The sequence below is a fragment of the Spermophilus citellus genome (assembly GCF_964194105.1).
Source record: "Spermophilus citellus genome assembly, chromosome: 6".
Taxonomy (NCBI): Eukaryota; Metazoa; Chordata; class Mammalia; order Rodentia; family Sciuridae; genus Spermophilus; species Spermophilus citellus.
The window spans coordinates 127,037,130-127,055,849 of NC_138187.1; the positions used below are offsets into that span (position 1 = coordinate 127,037,130).

The window sequence follows — 18,720 nt, forward strand, 5'->3', positions numbered from 1 at the left end:
ACCTACACAATCTCCTAGCATCCAAATGGAGATTGCAGTGCGGCATAAAATACTAGTCTTCATTACACGGAAATTTGTTCTTACAGATCTGCATCCTAAGGAAGTGCCTGAATGCCAATAGATATGAAATTAGCATTAAGAAAAAACAAAGCTGTTCTCTCTTGACAATTATGTTTATAAATCAATGTAGAATTAATGTTCAAAAGATCAAGGTGTATATTGCTTTTCATTTGAAGAGTCGGCTTGGAGCAGTGTTTGAATCACTAACCCCAAAGCAAGTCTCTGTAGATAACCCCACCTGAAAAGCTCTTCTAAGATCAGATCCTAACAGTGCAGGCTTGCTCTCTCAGCTGTGTGGGAAGGACATTGCAGTCCCTATGAATTTGGGCAAATTGAACAATTTCCAAGAGTCACAGATAGACAGACATAGATCCAGAAATTGAAACCAGGAGATGTGGGATGCTTGAAGATTTAATGAGTTGCCTGAGAAAGAGGTAAATTCCCTTTCTCAGAGGAATTTGGCTGGTCAAGCATTTGGTGAAATGATATTAGTATGACCAGAAGGATTATAAGGGGGCAACATAATAATAGTAGCAACTTTTATTTCTTGAAATGTTGGTCAGGACCCAGGATGGTGCTAAACACTTTACAAAGAGTAACTTACCTACTCCTCATGATATCTTCCTGAAGCAGGTATTATCCACATTTGGAGGATGAAGACTGATGCGCAGAGTTAAATAGCATGTTTAAGCTCACACATTCCAGAAATGAATTTCAATCCAGGTCTTTTTTAGTCTAAAAGCACTAATTCTTAATCTCTTCTAGTGCTGGAAGTCAATGACATCTAAGTCCTGCTCTGGCCCCTGATAACCTCTTGACTTCTTGACTTAATATGCATGAAATAAGTTCCCCTTCCTCAGGGAAAAATCTCCCATATCTCCACATCAGGGGGTTATAGCAAGCCAAAATATCAATTCTCTGAGTTGGTAGGTCAGGAAGACTGGTGATGGCCAGGACCTGGATTCAAAAAAAAAAAAAAACAAATTATCTCTGGCTACAAATAACCCCTTTTAATTATTCCAGAGTTGTTGCAAAAACACAATAATTATTATGTGCCTTGATGTTAAAAAAAAAGTGCAAAAACTCTTCTGAGAGCATCTTGTATGGTGACACTTTAGTAAGAAGTGAATCACTGTCCAGCATCACTCTCAGGTAAAGCTGGGACATAAGACCAGATAGGAAACCTGTTGGAAGGAAAGATGACTTTTGAATTCCTTACTGAAAGTTTATTAACTGAGACATCGCTTTCTGATTCATAAACTTCTAGAATGTCAAAGATAGAAGGGGCTATTAGAACAATCCAGTTCAGCTCCCTAAGCTTATGGATGATGTCTTAATCCATTGGGGCTGCTGCAAAAAGTGCCATAGACTGGTGGCTTACAAACAACAGACATTTATTTCTCACAGTTCTGGAGGCTGGAAGTCCATTATCAAGGTGCCAACATACTCAGTGTCTGACAAGGGTCTGCTTTCTGGTTCATAGTTGGCCCCTTTTTGCTGTGTCCCTGTAGAGTGAAAGGGATTATCTAATTCTCTGGGCCCTCTTTTATGAGGGCACTAATATCAGTCATGAGGATGGAGCCTAATCACCTCTCAAAGATGCCACCTCCTAATACCAACACCTTGGGTGTTTGGTTTCAATATATGAATTTGTGGGGAGGGAACACAAACATTAAACCATAGCAGATGGGGAAACTGAGGCTCAGAGGGTTTGTTTTTTTTCTGGAGACAATTCACTATAGATTCTTTTCAGGTACCTTCTGAATGACAGGAAAGACCAGAAAAGAAAATCAACCAGACAAAAATAAAAACAGCACACACTTCAGACATAAAGACGATTTCCAATGCCACAAGGTGGTGGTGGGAATTGCCGTGAATGCTGTGGGGTCTTCAGGACCCTCACAACCACCTGGAACTCAGCCTGTTAGCTCAGAGCAAGGCGAGATGAATTACTGAAACCCTGGAATTGAACACACTATTCTTACTAATAAACTCACTTAGCTGCAACCCCAAAAATGCCACTGGATGTCAAGAGAAGATTCATAATGACACTTAAGTTGGCAGAAGCTCCCATTTTGAAGCTGCAGCCATAACACATTACCCACGTTGCATCAAGTTCATATTTAATTCTGACAAAGGACGGATATGAGGTGGTGAGGACTGGATGTTTTTGTTTCCTCTACCACAGGAGAGGAGGAGTGTTGGTCCATACTGTTTCTGACAAGGCGCCTCAATTAGGCCTTAAAGAATAGGTACTACATGCTTGATGAAATAGGAGATGTTACACGGATCTGGGGAGAATTTGACTGCTTGGTTTGAGGTTTAAGTTTGATGTTCTCCCACCAGGGACCCACCAGTCACAATAATTACATTGCTGTCTTCTCATAATATGATTTATTTAGATGTTGCTTTATGAATTAATTCCCTCTAATTGCTGCTCCTCTCACTGTGCATCAAGGTTTTTTGCTTTCTGTAGTACGGAGGAACATGATCCTACAGTGCAGTAATTAGTCCAATTAGGAAGCAAGGCAGATGTGGAAAACCAATTAGTTTCAGGAATATGTCTGTGCCTATGTATCCAAAGCACTGTTCAATTGAAATTTAATAGCAACTTAATAAAACATTGTTTTATTCATAAACCATCTCCTCCTTCCAAGCTCCCATTTGTTTGTTTATCTGTTCATTTCTGAGGGAGCCAGAGCCAACTTGCTTCATGCTTGGTGATTCTCTTTCTATGCAGAGATTATTATTATTTTCTCCCTGTGATTGAAGCAAAGCGATCCTTATTTGTAGAGAGAGGTAGAGGCCAGTGGTGGGGGGAGGAGTGAGGTTTGGGCATCTTCTCTCTCCTTTACAAATGTAACCATCACTGAGTCCAGGGACTTAAACCAGGAGATATCAATGTGCTCTCTCTCTCTCTCTCTCTCTCTCTCTCTCTCTCTCTCTCTCTCTCTCACACACACACACACACACACAGGGATAAATACACATACATATATGCATACACACAAACTCCTAATCACTGACCTTCAAAGGAACCCTGTACCCGGGGTCCCCTTTAAGTCTGACAATCTCAATGGGGCTTCTTCTTCCTGAGCCTTGGTATGACTCGAGGGACAGCCCACTTCCTGAGGTCTATTCAATCCGGAAATTGGAATAAAATGAACTATTAATCCCATGAGTCCAAAAGATAATAACTTATTTCTACAAGTTCTGAAGTATTAACCCATAAATTACCAACAAGACAAAAGGTTAAGCAATGCACACTGGGCTGTTACTGGGGGGAAATGGTCTTAGAGGAACCAGCTGGTTACATGCTCAGACAAACCATTTAACTGAGTGTAAAAGGAGGAAGAGGGTTACACCATCCCTTGATTTAGGGTCTAGAGGGTAAAGCAGTATGCACAGGGTGAGAAAAGCTGGTGGTTTTTTTTTTTTCCTGTTTGGTCAAGGGCAGGAAAAATCTCAAGGGTGGACCAGGGGCTGTTAACTCTCATAAAGAATGAAACTCAGTTCTCTCTGCAAAGCAGAATGCAGGAGGAGTCCTACCCATTTCATTTTGTCTAAGGAGTCTGGATAAAATAGACTATCAGAAAGAAAGGGAACCTTAAAGCATGTAAAGACCCTTCTATTTTATAGAAAAATCTGAAGTCCAGAAAAGGGAACTGGCTTCCTTCCCTTAGGTGGCCGAGCTAAAATTAGCTCAAGGGTCTCCTGACATGCCACACCATGTTCTTTGTACAGCATCCTGCTGCATCTCTTGGGGGAACAACTCTCTAGCTCCAGAACATCTATGTACAAGAGTTATTAAAAAAATCTATCACCAAACAATCATAGTAACTGAAAATCCCTATTCACTGCTCAATCTGATAGGTAAATGACTGAACTTTTGATTTATGTAACTCATTATCATTGCACAGTTGCTGCAGTGACATGCTCCATTTGTCTCTTTGATCATTATGTGGTTGGTTTTCTCTATGTCCTGAAAGCAAGACCTTAATAATAATAACCAGCAAGGGTAATACAATTAGCAAGATGTGGCATTACTGTGTGCAGTCAACCTTTTGAGAGTGTGCGTGTGTGTATGTGTTTGCACGCAGGTTGGGAAAGTTGGGGATATTCAGAGCAAGAGGGAATCAGTTCATCTTTTGGGACCAGCAACCCCCTTCCCTCCTGAATCAACAGAGTTCTGTTGAGATCCTCAGACAGTCCCATCAGGGCCCCTTAGATATAGGCTGCCACATGTCGGGAGACAGAAGGAAGAAAAGTGTCAGTGTGGAACAGAGGAGAGAGGATTGTGATAAATCTGTGGTGGATTTCAGAAGATGGTTACCCTAGTGACCTGGGAGATGAGGTCATTCATCCCAGCTCACGGAAAGCCATTATTGCTTTTCTGATTGTATCTCTCCCTTGGGGGACACTGTGACAGTGCTCGGGTTACAAATGCCCAGCCACCCTGGAGTGGATGATGCACCAACCTCAGCTGACCCAGGGATGTTAAGATTGAAGATAGAAAAGCAGAAAGGCTTTCCCTGCCCTTCCTAGTGGCTCAGCCACAGGGGCGCCATTTTGGGGAGATAGAGGGGTGGATGGTGTAACAAAAAATGTAATTGTCAATCAAACCAATATAATTTTTAAAGGCAGATTCAGTATGTGGAAATTAAATACAAATATAATTTGACAAATACTTACCAAAGGGTACCTAATGGATATAATTATTATTGTTAATGCAAATAACAATACTGAGCTGGGGTGTGTGGATTATTTAAAGAAAAATAACCCAGGGTTCCTGGCCTTGAAGGAGTTTACAGTCTGCTCAGGCATAAGTAAATTGCCCCAGTGCAAGACAAAGTAGTATATGATGATTAATGTGAGAAGCTTCTAAGTATAGTGAGGGGTCAGAGAGAGTTGTAGAGGGAATCTGGAGCTTTGTGGAGAACAAGTACATGAGCTAGAGGTGGAGGAATGGGTGGGATGGGACAAGCAGAGACATGGCAGCAAGGAGGAATGGCAGGAAATCCAGGTGTCGGCAAAAAGGCAGAGGTCACTTTCAGGACTGGGGGTGGGGGTCTCCAGTTGCTTACCATCAGGATATCAGGGGGCTATGAAGGTGATTTGACATAGAGCATGAGAGTTGTGTCATCTGCCCTGAATTTAGTGAGCACAAAGTCTCTACTAGAGCATTGATCATATTCTTGGGACTTTTTCTAACATGAAAACCAACTTAGTGACCCATCCCCTACACTCTACTAAATGATTGCTTTGGAAAATGAAATGCATCAAACCTCTTGCAAATGACATCTTTAATTCTGTGCTCCTCACAGCTCTTAATAGATGAGACTTGAAGCACATACCTTTTGCAGTCTTATCTACAACGACAATATTGAATTATTCGGGAGTCCAAAGACTTGTAAACTATTGCTTTAAGGTAAGTTTTGTAATAACAGAACAGCATAATTTCTCTCTGTTACTAATAGGGGAGGGGAGGATAATAAAAATAGCCATTTTAAATTTTTTTCAAAGGCCCCAAGGGGAATAAAGAGTCTACATGTCCCTCCTCCCATGAATGTTAGTTGGAGGGGATAGGAGGCCAGGACAAAGGCATAAAGACTCCTTCCCAGCTTTCCCCAGGGTTCACATTGATTTCAAGAAGAACTGCCTTTGGGGCATCTGCTTTCCCTAGCAATCAATGCAACAACACGAGTGAGAAATGAGTAACAGCAACTGCTTAGCATCCATTCTTCCTTGTAATTAATACCACGTGGCTGCCCGGACAGCCCGGAGCTGTCTGGTGGAGAAATGCTCATTCAGGGAAACCAAGCAACAAACAAACAAACACGAAAAGGCGTGCTTGCACATAATTCTTGCAAAATGCAAAAGAGAAAGGGCTTACCTCCAAGCTGTCTATAACTGAATTATCACTGGGGGTTTATGTTTGGTCTTTTTTTCTTTTCCTCTGGAAAAAAAAAATCAGCTCATATATTTTCTTGCAACGGAGACAAGCACTCTCTTAATTGTTCCATTAAAAGAAGTGTTGAAATGTTACTAATTGTCAAAGGCAATTAAGTGTGGCAACATGTCACAGGTAAATTAACGGAGAAGAAGGCAGGTGCTTGGTGGATGCTCAATGGGGGTGGCGCTCTGCATTTGTGTGATGGGAATAATCGTTATCCTTCCTGGAGGTGACTCCTGCTTGCCTAACCACTGGGCATTATGCACCTGCATCACACTGGCCCCTGATTACAGCTTTTAAGGGTTTCTGACTCATCAGTGGTCATTTGCTGTGAGTGGTTTTTAGCTGCTCTGTCTCTCAAAGCTTGATGGTGATGTTGTGAGCAGGGAGTGTTGGGAACTTAAAAAGGGAAAGATGATTATTACCCTTGAATCACCCAGAAAAAGGGAAGTGCATTTGCAAAGCATCTTGAGACTTCTGTCTGAAACTGTCTTACCTCTGACCCTTTCCATGCCATGACAGAGGTAGAGAGTACCTACCATCCCTTATTATCACAGGGGGACAGGTGAAACCAAAGGCTTCCAAAGAAGAAAGCCAATGATCAGCCAGAAAACACAGAGGCTGCAGAGTGTTGTGCCCATAGGGCAGAGGTGCCTTCTGGACACAGTGCCACTGACTTGGTAGGTTAGTTAAAATTTGCATTTCTTCATTTGATTTCACACCTACTCATTTCTTCTTCCTGTACTCCATCTGCAATATGACACAAAAGAGTATAAAATATGACCTATGCTCTATGCTTTCATTTTCAACTATTTCATCTAGAATAAGCACACACACACACATATACACAATTTGATTGTGAGCCATTTGATATAAGGGAGTGGATCCTACTCTTTTTTTTCTTTCTTTTTAATTTTCATACCTCCAATATTTAGCACAGTGCCTGGGACATATTAATAACTCACTAAGTATTTAATGAATAAATAAAAATGGTTAAGCAAGTTGAGAAAGGGAATTGCTCTGGGAGGAGAAGGGACACTAAGTTATATAGAAATGTCAGGATTGCATGGCAGATGGTAGAAGAATGAATTAACAGGCCCAGAGAAGTGAGTATGGCCAAGTGGATATAATAGGAATTACTGGAAAAATGTACCAGATGACTATGTTCCATAGAAGGTTCTAGAGATAACAAGGAATGCACTGTTGAGAGAAGCACTAAGGTCAGTGATGGATCTCTATAAGACCAGGGCTGACAGTAGGAAATGCTGTCAATGGACGTGGACTCACTAATAGCAATGGTGATGCTAACAGCCTATAACACCAGTGACTAGGTAACAGTACTGAAATGAAGCCAGGTGGGTACAATTATTATAAATAACAATGAAGTTATAATGGAATCCAAGGTCATAAGACCTGCAGAGGGTTATGGAGATACCAATAGAACATAGCGCCCTTCAGGGCAAATCATGTGGGCAGCCAACAAGAGCCATACTCAAGCTGTACAATAAAAAATATATTAAGGATGAATGATTAGAAGAATGATAGAAGTTATTCTAAGAAAAATATCATGATTCCTTGAGCAATTTTCATATGAGTCAGATTTCAGGTGTGGAATCCACTGACTTGGAGGAGAGGTGTTTCTAGGAGAAGGAACGCTTAACTCCAGAGTGAGTGTACGCTGCATTGGGTCTACCAGTCTTTCCCTTCAAGGATTGTATCCATTTTGCCACTGAGAAAGGAGCATACTCCAACATTTTAAAGATTCTAGGGAATGAGAACTGAGTAGACACTGATCATTGTTATCTGTAAGCCACAAAGGTCATCAATGATCTAGCTGATAGAGTGGAGGCTAGTTAATAGAGATTTGACCTGGGTCTGTCTCATAGCGGGTCTTCAGGCCCAAACAATGGCCATTCCTCTGGGGTCTACAGGTATGATTGGAATAGATGTATTTAGTAGTTGACACAGTCCTCCCCGAGGTCTTCGGCCTAAGGGTTAAAAGACCAAGGGAGAAGAAGAAGCAAAAGCCTCTGAGTGTTCCACCAGCCCCATTCCAGGCCAAGTGGGTAAATCACAGTATCAAATCCCGGTGAAATCAAGAACTGGGCTTCAAGAACTAGAGTACATAAGGGCAGTGGTCTTTATCATTATGTCCACTTACTTCATCAATATAGCCTTTATAAACATAGCTCCTGTACAATGAAAACGAATGACCAAAAACTCAGCCGTGTAGTAGGTCTAGTTGCAGCTGCCTTTTGATACAATGGACTAACGTGTCCTCGGGTACGTTATGCATAGGTGTGCACTAGAAAATATGTTCTTTTCCATCTCTACCCCAAATGATAATGAGAAACAATCCATATTAACCTGGATTGAACATTGATATATATTTATAACTTTTGTCCTCTTTCAAAATATTGTCCAAAAAAGAACCAGGTCACTTGGACATCCCATAGGTCACAGATCTTCCAATATTAATGATATCCTGCTAATCCAACTGGATGGGCAGGTTGGAGGCCTTGCTAAGACATGCATTCCAGAAGGTGGAAGATAAGCCCTGTGGAGAATTTGGGGGCCTTTTTGTCAGTAGCATTTTTAGGGGTCCATGATTGAAGCATGCTGGGATATCCCTTTCAAAATAAAAGATTTCACCATTAGTACCCTTATATCACCATGAAGAAGAAAACAATACCTGTTCAGCTTCTGCAGGGAGATATTCCATGCTTTGGAATATTGTGCAGCCCATATGTTAGGCAACATAAAATATCATGAGTTTTGAGTGGAACTGAGAATAGGAAAAGGCTTCATTCTGGTCCTGGCTCCAGAGTAAGTAAATACCTGTTGCTTGGACCCTACAGTTAAGCAGACCTAATTATACTAGAAATGGCAGTGGTGGGAAAGGATGCACTGTAGTTTCAGAAAGTTCAGGGAGAGAATCACAACATAGACATCTTGGATTCTGGGACAAGGTTACGGCATTTGCAGCAGAGGATTATATATCTTTTGGAAAACAGGTCAGTGTTCCTCAGTAGAGAAGGAATGTTGGTAACTACCAGATGTTAACAGAATCATCCATCTGAAATTGACCACCATGAGCTACATACATCTGATTAGATTCATTGAGTTATATGGTAAGGAGGTAATTGACTTTCAGTGATGGAGGGAATCCATGTAGAATCGGTCACAAGCAGGAGCAGAGGGCACAAGCAAGCTGCACAATGAGGTAGCCTAGATCCCATGACCCCTGTCACTGCTGCATTGGACTCTTTTTCTCAGCTTATGTATGGGGCTGCACATACATGTGCCTATGACCTGTTAATGAAGGAAGAAAATGCTGGGATTTTGGTTCATGAGTGGGTTGGCATGGTATGTTTGACACAACTGTCAAGGTTATACGTCAAGTCAGTGACGAGGGAAAATCTTCGGTGGGAAAAACTAAGGGAATCTACCTTGTCATCTGTTTTGTTTTGTGTATATATAAAAAAAATGGCCCAAGGTTAGAATACATGTGAAGCTGGGCAGCGGTGGCACATACTCGTAATCCCAGCTGCTCAGGAAGCTGAGGCAGGAGGATTGTGAGTTCAAAACCAGCCTCAGCAACTTAGCAAGGCCCTAAGCAACTCAAGGAGACCCTGTCTCTAAATAAAATACAAAAAAAAAGGGGGACTGGGAACATGACTCAGTGGGTAATCACCCTTGAGTTCAATTCCCAGTACAAAAAAAAAAAAAATACATGTGGATTCATGGCCTGTGGGGAATGGGTCAGTTGGCTAATAAGGAGCTGACTATGGGCTTAGGAAAGTGGATCTAAGTGTGAAATCTTCATATCAAGGTGAATATTCTACTGTGGGATCAGTACTATAGAACCAGGTATGTAGAAAGACTTGTTCAGAATCTGTCTTAGGCTACCCTTGTGTTGGAACAATAGATCAATGAATGTAAGGGTCATGCTGGCAGTGATGAAGGCTATCCATGGGCACATAGCATGAGTTTCCAAGGTTATTTTATCTACAATCACCATCAAATGACCAACAAAGAACAAAATTGGGCTCAAGACTCCACATTTATCCCTCAAAGAGACCAACTGGTGACTTTGGTGGTAAGTTGACTACATTGGATCTCTTCCACTTTGGAAGAGGGAACACTTGATTTTAGCAGGGGTAGATCTGTATTCTAGAGGTGGATTGGCCTTTGCTGCCAGCAGGATCTCAGCCAGCATCGCTACTGGGGACTTACAGAGTATTGAATCCACTGGCACAGGATTTCATATAACATGGCATTCCTCCAAGGAACATAATTTACAGCAAAAGACAAGCTAGTGAGCCCCTGAGCAAGAGATCTACTGGTCATAACATACCACCAAGAAGCTGCTTCCCTAGTAGAGTGGAATGATCAATTGAAGTTACAGGAGTAGGACTCTCTCAAGGGATGAGGCACTATTGCTCAGGAAACAGTGTGTATATATATATATATATGCTGTACATCTAATAGGTAGAATTTCTAAGTATGGAACTAAATGATGGAAACCAGATCCCCCTCCCAGCAAACCTCTTGGGGAACATATGTTTCTTGCGCCCATGACTCTGGACTCTGCATATGTGGAAGTCTTCTTTTTCAAAGGGAAAATACTGCTGCCAAGGGATACAGCAGGAGTTCCACTGAATTATAGACTATTATTGCTTTAGCACTTCAGGCAAGAAGAGGAGTTGCTGATTGGGCTGGAGAAGTTTCCCGTGGTCACTAGGATTGCAGTTACTCTCTAGGGGTGGGGAGAAGTAGGTTTACTACTCAGGTGATTCACATGTGCATCTCTTGATACTCTCTTTATGGGTCTTAGTAGGAAATGGACAAGTGCAGCCACCCTGGCCCAAGAATGGAATGGTGACCGGGAGTTCAGATTCCTCTGGATAAGGGACTGGCTCATACCATCAAGTAAGAAAGACACAGACGCAGCCGAGGTAGGAGCTGAGGGCGAGGGGACTTATAGTGGAGAGCAGAGGAAGAAGCTAATGATATCATTGGTTATTCCAAAGCCAATTGCAGTGGTGAGAACCACATCAACCTATTAACCTTCTTCTTCCAAGATCCCTTCCCCAACAAAAATAGAAGTCTCATTAGAATTCTGAAGGAACAGTTTCCTAGAACTTAGGTGAAGAAATGGAACCAAGTGACATAAAAATTGGACTGCAGAGTATTCTATGATGTGCCAGATTCTCTTTCAAGATTGGAGAGTGATGGATGCCATGGCTCACAACTGTAATCCCATCTCTTCAGGATGCAGAGGCAGGAGGATCACAAGTTCAAGGCCAGACTGGGCAACTTAATGTGACCCTATCTCACAATGAAAAGTAAAAAAGATTGGGGATATAGCTCAGTGGTAGAGTACCTCTGAGTTCAATTCCAGTAAGAAAAAAAAAAATAGAATGGAGAGCCAATTCCCCCAAGCTGATGTGGAGGAGCTACTAGAAGATGGCCCTTGGCTGTCTGCTCTTTTCCTTGAGGAAACTACGTCAGCCAATGTGACACTGGAAGGTGGGCTCCTTCCAGTGCCGTCACATACAATGACTTATTGGGGGGTGGGTAGAAAGGCTTAGCCTTTTTACCTACAGCACAGCATAACTCTAAATGGCCATCTGAGCTTGCTCCAGAACATTCTGTGAGTCTTTCATTAGGTCTGCACCACAATTCTGTTTTTCTCTCCAAGTCTGTTTTCCTTCTTTCCCTTTTACAGGTATCGATCCCATGAACAATCCTTAAATGGTGTGTTTGTCTCATAGTTTTCTTGCTGGGAAACTCCACCACCTTTACTATAATTGGAGTGCCCCTCTTTCTATAGTCTAGAGCAATTGATAGGCAAGTACGTTTTTCAGCCTTATAATTTATTGTATGGCTCATCCTCTGTTTTCATCCCCCTCCTTCTACAATTTTGTACCCCTGGTCACCCTGTTTGTTGCATTATAATGCAGTGGTTGTTTAAGAGTCTGAATTTCTACCCCCATAGTGAACTGCATGCTGCATGGTGAACTCCTAGGTGATAGGAATGGGTTCATGTCTTTTTTTTTTTTTTCCTAGCCCTAGTACTTAACCCCATTCCTGGTCCATCATAAGCTCTCAACCCCTGTTTGTTGCAGGATGTAATGCATATATGTGGCTTTTACTGATGGGAAAACAAAGACAGGTAGTCTGAGTGGAGTTGTCCTCATGGCCTAATTATCCTTGGGCGTGTGCCTGTAGCTGATTCAGGAGAAAGCTTACTGATGTTGCAGAGAAGGGACTTTTTCATTTCAGAGTTATGTTTCTATCTTTCTAGAAAGCATGGTGCTCTAACCTGCTCTTCCTTAAGCAGGAATTTGGTAAACACTAACAGACTCCAACTCAAAGCAGTATGGCCCCAGGCAAAATGAAGGAGCAGCTAGCTTTTGTCTTCAGTTGCTCACCATCTCTTTTCTGTAGCCTTTCCCACTCCCAGCACCCCATTACCTCCGCTATTTCATTTTTTTCTAGTAAAACTTATCTCTGGAAAAAGGGCTGATTTAGTCATTCAGAGCCTGGTGTGACTATGTCAGGACCCTCTCCCTATCTGAAGTATTTGCACTTTCTGCCTCATTTTTGTTTGGAGAACAAAAGGGTCTATAGACAGTCTGAGGAATTCAGTTTCTTTCCTCCAATCATCTATTTTTGTTGTAAATTCTAGATTCAACAAATAGCGTAATTGTTTAACTACTATTTCCCCTTTCTACTATATATACTCCAGGAGAGTAGGACCTTGTTTTTGGTTGTAGTGTGCTATCTCAGCACCCAGCATATTTCTTATAACTCTATGAGTAATAAGTAAACAGTGATGATTATAAATTTATATATCATTGTATACATGTAAACATAAATGAGCTCATAAATAATTGTTGAAGAGTTGGGGAGGGTTTTTAGGATAATATGAGTTTTACCCTGCGGTTCCTGATGAGATTATTCGGTGGACTCTCACTCCTCCCATCTGTCCAGGGCTACTTGTGCTATTTCTGACTTGATCCTCCTCCTGAAAGGACAAAAGAAGAGGTGGGAAGAGTAGAAGGGGCTGAGCCTGAGGAGCAGGGCAGGCTGAAGAATGTTGGAGACATCACCCATGGGGGGCCACACCGGGGAAGTGCCTTAGACCTCTTCCTCAAGAAACTGAGATACACAGAAGTTAGGAATTTAAATGAGATCACTGTAGTAGGTTTTCAGGGTTTCCATAACAAAGTACTTCAGGCTGGGTGCATTAAACAGTGAAAATTAATTTCATCATAGTCCTGGAGGCTAAGAACATGTTGTCAGAGTTGGTTTCCTCTGAGGCCTTTGTCCTTGGCTTTATAAGTCTGGCTTCTCTGTGTCTTCACATGATCTTTGCTCTGTAGTTGTCTGTGTCCTGCTCTTTTTAATAAGGACAATAGTCATGGGTAGATTAGGGTCCACCTATGTGATCTCATTTAATTTCATCATCTCCTTAAAGGCCTGGTCTCCAAATACAGTCCCATTCTGAGGTATAGCAACATAAAAATTTCAGGAGAGCACATGTAGAGAAACTGAGGCAGTATATGTATCCCAAGAGTTAAAAATACTGCATTTTAAAATTTTTATTTTATCATCTAAAATCAATTGCTTAAGTTCTCTAATTTCTTGGTCCCTTAGTTTCCTCTTCTGTTAAGTGGAAGTAAATGTAATTATGGCAACAGCCCTGCTTAATGAGATGTTATATGTAAGGTACAATATATGGACATAATAAGTACCCAATAACTGTCAGCGGTAGTAGTTATTTTTTATTATTGTTATTATTCTAAGTAAGTTCCCTTCTGTAAGATGAGATTAATTGAAATGCCAACCTATTTCTTAGAGTCACTTTGGGGACTGCATGATATGATGCATGGTCAAGAGCTCAGAAATGTCCTCTCATAAGGCAAGATCTCAGCAGATACTCTTCCTGGGCAAGAACCCAGGTTTCCAACGCACTGTGGTCTTCCTTTTGTACAACTTAACAAGATCTGATAGAGCAAAACTGTCTCTGTGTTTAATAATAGGTACATTTTCTTGTTTGGAGCAGTTTTAGAGAAAACCACCTGATTTACGTAAAAGTTTATATTTCAATTAATAAAACTTGAAATAAAGCCACACAAGAGAACACAGAACTTATTATTCAGCTAAAAGGGAGGTGGGATCCGTGTTCTGAATTACGTAGTAAATAAATGTTCAGGTCCAACGTGGGTGATTAACCGTTTGATACCTTGTCAGGCTTTGACAAGCTCTCCTCTGTTTTTTACACTTCTCACTATGTCTTGTGTAATTAAGAAGTGGTGCTGAGTTCTTGTCATCCACCATTAAGGACTAGTCACAGATAGTTTCATAACATCTGCTTCTTGCAACCTTCTAATTATCCATAAAAATCTGGCAGGGAGACCTGACAGTTTATCTGGAACACAGAATATGAATACCAAATAGGGTGCTTTCCTTCTAGTTAAGAGAGGGAAGGAATAAAACAGGTCCCCTCTAACCTCTCAGTGCACAGGTAGCCACGGTGCCCATTCAAATCAGGGTTAGGTTCATGTCTTTTCAATAAAGACTCAAATTTTGAGAAACATCTTTTGATGAAAAGAATATGGGTCAGAAATACGCTGTCGGTGGTATGTCAGAATCTGCTGCCAATGCCACCCTGTCACCTTCCTTAGAGTGCATCCAGATGCAGCTCCTTCCCTCCCCTGTATCTGTGGGCTTTGTGCCATCCATGCCCTGATGTGGGGAATTGAGGGACTCTTGATTGGGGTGAACACTTGCCTCTAGCAAGATTGATTCTTAGCCTCCTAGTGTGTTTCTTGTTACAGATGCCTTTCTTTTGCCCACCAGCTTGCTTGGCTTTCTGACTCATTGATTCCCTTGATTCTGAGGAATGGGTCTTCCTAAACCAATACGTTGTGTGTTTAGGCTGTTGAAACACTGCCTCCTTCTTCCGGCCACAGTGTGTCCTCCCTCTTTATATCTCTGCCTCCAACCACAGTTGGAACCCATAGATGATTCTGCCCTTAGATATGCCTGCCTGACCATTTGGTTTTTTTAGACCTCTATTTTGTCAAGGCCTGGCCCTTTTGTGCCTTGTCCTCTCATAGTTATAACCTCAGAGTCTAGACTTGCCACAGTTCTCCTGGTCTTATTATCTTTCATTTTCTTTGTGTTGTAGTGGAGGGAGAAAACACAAAACAAACAAACAACAACAACAACAAAAAACCCTCTTCCTTTACCCTCTCAGGGTTTGTAGATGAAATAAGTAATAAAAGATAATACAAGGCAAATTAGCAGGGAATAAACAGATTTCATAAATTAGGTATGTACAAGAATTTATATACACATGCACACACAAACGTGATTCAAGCAGGATTTTAGAATTCTGGGCTTATATACCATTTTAACAAAAGTTGATAAAGTATGGTGAAGAAGCCAGGTACAGGAAAAGTGTTCTAGGACTCCTGGGGTAGGGAAAAATGATGATCAGTTGACTAGGAAATGCATGGTTAACATGAGTTGTTTAGTGAGGTTTGTAATGCAGGGGACTCATCTTGGCTGATAAGAATTGACTGTGGAATGGTTTTCTCCCTGGTGTAGGAAAGGGGTACACTGGTATAAACTGAAATTTCTGTAACCTTTATAAAGGGAAATTTAGGCTCTGTTTTTAAGCCATGAAGGCAGGGGGAAAAGAGCTTTTCCTGCATGAACTGTTACCCAACTGCTTTCAAGTCAAAATAACCCTATGTCCATTTGGCATTTTTACAGTAGCCTATTCTGGCTCTCCACTGCACTGACAGGAATAACGTGGCGAGAAGCTAGGCTTTGAATCTTGAGGACTCTATTTCCTTGCTACCCTAAGTGCGGTCCAGGCATCATAGAGGCAACACTGGGAACTTGTTAAAGATGCAGAATCTCAGGCCCCAGCCTATGTCTGTTGAGTCAGAATCTGTATTTTTACAGGATTCCCAGGCAAATAATATGCACATTAAAGTTGAAGTAGTAGCAGTTAATTAATGCATAGCAATGTTCAAAATTAGCCTTCAAGTAGCAAAATATATTTAATAAAGCCCCCTTGAAGGGGCACAGAGAAGTTGCTGCCATTGATGGCATGGGTTTGACTCAGAAAAGATGGACCCTGGATCTACTTGTAACAGAGAAAGCAAGTCAGCTATATAAGCCAGGCCTTCAGAAGGGCAAAAGGGAGTGATGTGGGTTTTTGAGGTGAAGCCATTAACAGCTGGATTATAAAGCAATGTGCCATCATGGTGTAGTAAAAGAATGTAATTGATATGGCTCTGTTATAAAAAGGGGCATGTTCTTCCGTCAAGGAATTCTTTCTTCGTGGAAGGCAGATGATCATGGGATCAGGTTATGGGAAAAGGAACTCATTCTATAAAAATGGCTCATTTCTCCTTTGGTCTGCTCTTTGTCCCTCTTCAGGTGGGAACTTCCTGATCCTAGAAACTGCCAGGTGAATTCTCTCAGGCCCAAATTCTCAGACTTTTAAACTATCTGGACACTTACAGCCATGGACACTGGGCAGTGGTGATATGAAGCCAGATTCCCTGGGGGTCTGAGTGGCATTATGGCTCCAGCTCCCATCTCTGAGAGGCCTTGGGGAATGAATTCCAGCCGAGAGCTGGTGCTCTTGGTGTCAGAACTGCCCACCTTTGGAAACCTCTTTAATGCGATCATATCACATGGATTCAGCACAAAGCTGCTCCTCCCATGCTGAGCTCAGCATCCATGCAATGTCATCATGTCACCGTAAGGTCACTACCACTTCCTCTCTGAGCATCTGTTTGTTCTTTCTTGCTTTATTGTTTCTCTTAATAATGTTACTTTCTGTGTGCTCAAACTTTTTTTAAAAAATTATTCTTTTTCACTAGTACTTCCCACCTCTCCCTGGAAAATTAGAAATATTGTTTACCCTAGAAAGATAGTTATATATTTCTGATTTATGCCATGCTTATTTTGAAAAAAAAAAGGAAAGCCCTTGAGGATTCTACAATCTGACACGAATACTAAACATAAAGTCAAAAGAGGAAATTCCTCTAAAATGAAGGTGATGAGAGGAGAGATGATTGATGGTTGTAGAAGCTGAGGCTGATTATGGTTGTGACTACATTGCGCAGTAAATTCAATGTTGTGTTTCTAAAGGCATGCTTCTGGTTACCTGTCCCAGGTGGGTGGACACTAGATAAACTTCTCAAATGTACTTGTACTTGATACTGAGCTACGATAATATTTTTGAGTAGACAGAATCTTGGGCACTTTTCATACATTATCTCATGTCAGATTTCTGTCACTTTGAAGAAATACCTGAGAAAAATCAACGTTTAAGGAGGAAAGGTTTATAAAAAAGAATTTTGCACAAAATCATATGACAAGTTCATTGCTCAAATATATACAGTTTTAAGAATTTTCTATTAACTACAGGTGATAATTAGCCTCATGCTTTGGACTCAACAAAGCTTGTTCACTAAAACCTATGTTATTTTATGGATCTGTATGCTCTTCAGAAAACTGAATGGCAGTCTTCCTTTTTATTGATAATGATGTACCTTGTGATGTTGTCATTTCTTAGCTCAAGTGTCCTCCTTACCAGGAGGGTTGAGCAGACTGATGGTTGAATGAGTTTAATAAACAGGGTTAGTTCCATGTGACTCTATTGGTTAAAAACAAAAAAAGAGAGAGAGAAGATTTGTTTTGGCTCTAGGTTTCTAGGTTTTCTGAGTCCCTATTGCTTTGGACCTGTGGTGAGGCAGAACATTATGGTGGGGAACACATGGTGGCTGTCATGAAGTGAAGAGAGAAAGGGTCCATAGTCCTAATACCACTTTAAAGGCATACTCCAAAGGACCTAACTTCCTTCCTCTAGGTCCCACCTCCTAAAATTCCAGCACCTCCCAATAGGACCATAAGTTGGGAACTAAGCTTTCAACATGTGGCCTTTGGGGTACACTCCAGATCCAAACTATAGGGGATCTTGCCTAATCCTCACAGTAGCATTAAATGATAGGGTAAAGTAATGGTCCCAGTATGAACTCCAGAGGCAGAGAGCCCAGGTTTTGATCTCAGCTCTGCCATTTATAGGCTGTGTGACCTTGGGTTAGTCCCCTACTCTCTCTCTCAACCCCCCCAAAACTGAAATATAAACCCTGGTAATGGCTAGGAGAATTAAATGATTTAATCTATACAAAGCACGCAATGCCTGGCTCTCAGTAAGTGCTTGCCATTATTATCATTATTTCTACTTGACAGATAAGGAAATTGGGTCTTAGAGAGGTTAAGTGGCTGGCCCAAAGTCCCATGGCCAGATCAAATTGGCACCAGATTTGATTTGACCCCTCTTAACCACTCACACGCTGACTCAGAAACTTGAGGCTGCTTCTGGCAACCACTTAGGAGCAAGCAGGAACTTCTCTGTGTTCTCCTTGAACAGTTATTGTTGGATTGTCTTGGGTGAGTTTCTCACCTATGGACTGTCTTAGGGGGGAATTATTCTGGCTGTTCAGCTTGGTGGGTCCTGTGGGATGATCTCTAATTTCAATGTGACTCTAAGTAAAGTTTAAGTGATGCGGGAATTATATGGCAAATCAATTTGTATTTGTTTATCTATGGATTCTCTATTATTTATATTTACTCATAGCCACCAATCTCTTTTCAAATATAGTCGG

General features: G+C 41.4%; 1 long non-coding RNA gene across 1 annotated transcript in view; it reads left to right on the forward strand.

Moving 5' to 3' along the window:
* Positions 1-16,586, forward strand: part of LOC308652456 — a 39,343-nt gene extending 22,757 nt beyond the window's left edge. Inside the window, exons 2-3 of the long non-coding RNA XR_014022795.1 lie at positions 5,385-5,488; positions 16,481-16,586. This is a non-coding gene — a long non-coding RNA (uncharacterized lncRNA). The remainder of the gene's footprint in view (positions 1-5,384; positions 5,489-16,480) is intronic.
* Positions 16,587-18,720: the final 2,134 nt, after the last annotated feature.